This window comes from Apaloderma vittatum, unplaced genomic scaffold (genome assembly GCF_000703405.1).
Source record: "Apaloderma vittatum isolate BGI_N311 unplaced genomic scaffold, ASM70340v1 scaffold26422, whole genome shotgun sequence".
NCBI lineage: Eukaryota > Metazoa > Chordata > Aves > Trogoniformes > Trogonidae > Apaloderma > Apaloderma vittatum.
The window spans coordinates 6,022-7,221 of record NW_009705628.1 but is presented as its reverse complement, the minus strand read 5'-3'; the positions used below and the strand labels follow the sequence as shown (position 1 = coordinate 7,221).

The 1,200-nt window shown below is 52.7% G+C and overlaps 1 protein-coding gene across 1 annotated transcript in view; it reads left to right on the top strand.

Moving 5' to 3' along the window:
- TEX261 (testis expressed 261) overlaps window positions 1–1,200 on the top strand; it is a gene marked incomplete at its 5' end in the record, with an annotated part of 3,569 nt that overhangs the window by 269 nt on the left and 2,100 nt on the right. The gene's annotated exons all lie outside the window — the stretch shown is intronic.

The following is a 1,200-nucleotide window of genomic DNA, read 5'->3' as shown; positions in this document are numbered from 1 at the left end:
ACTTTGAGCTTTGGACACTACTTTTTAATCACGCTTTATGGCGCGGCTGCGATAATTGTGGGCTGGGCCTAATAGTGGGGGAAATATTTTTAGCTGTGTGCCGGGGTGCTGGGCTTTCCCAGGCACCCTCCAGCCAAATTGAGGTGTCTCGATGGGAAAATGAGATCCTGGCTGGCCTGAAGCTCAATGTCCTCCTGTTCTGGGTAAAAAGAAGAAATGAAAAATGAAGAAAATTAAAAAACTTGGCATATGTAATTACCTGACGCTAGGCTGGAGCTGATGTCGAAAAGCTTCGAGACCAATGTCTGCAATTAATGCGGAAATTCATCAGGGTTATGGGACAAAGCTGCGTTAGGGAAGCGCGTCGCCGAGCTTAAATCAGATTTTTGATATTTGTGTTGTTCCCGTGGGCTGGGCTGCCCCAAACTGGGCACAGGGGTCTCTCCTCTCTTCCAACGAGGCCTTAAATTAACAGTGTTTTTAATTTTGGCCAAAGCGAGTGAGTTGATCCTTCCGGCTGGTGAACGGCCGGAGCGCTGGGCAGGCCGGGGGTAGTGGGCCGGTAGCTCTGCTGGTTAAACTGGGTTTTGTCCGCCCCGAGCAGGTCAGATGGTTTCCTCCCACCTTGTCTCCCGCCCGTTTTAGTGTCCCGCGCCCGGTTTCTGGCTCGGGAGCTCTGCTCTGAGTGATCTGTAGTGACACCTTAAGTAGCGAACGGGCGAAATTTCTTCCAGCGTGACTTTCCGGAGTCCTTATGCATATTTCAGGGGGCTGCCTGGGTACGACTGAAATACCTTTGCTCCTCCAAGCCTTCACTTTGCCAGGGTTTTACCCGATCCTTGGAAACAAGCGGAGCTCTCCCATAGTTTTTCTGTCAGCCCCAGGCTCCCACCTGGATCTTCAGCGAGGTCCTTAGGGTGGAGAGGACGCCAGAGCAGCGTGGGACGTGGTGTTTCGTGTCAGGGCTGTCATTTTTTGGGGTTCTACCCACCCGGAGCTGGGGCATCTCAAAAGAGAAGGCAAACCTGAGCTCTGCTTCCCGCTCCTTAAGAGCGAAACGGTGTTTTTCTGCTGCCGAGGACAGCGTTAACTCAACTTCCCTTGGCTGCGTTTCAGCTTGACTTGCTTTACAGATGGCAGAAGAGCTTTCTCTCGGCGGCAGCTGTCGAGGACACGGCGTTTTTCGCTTCTCCTCTCGGC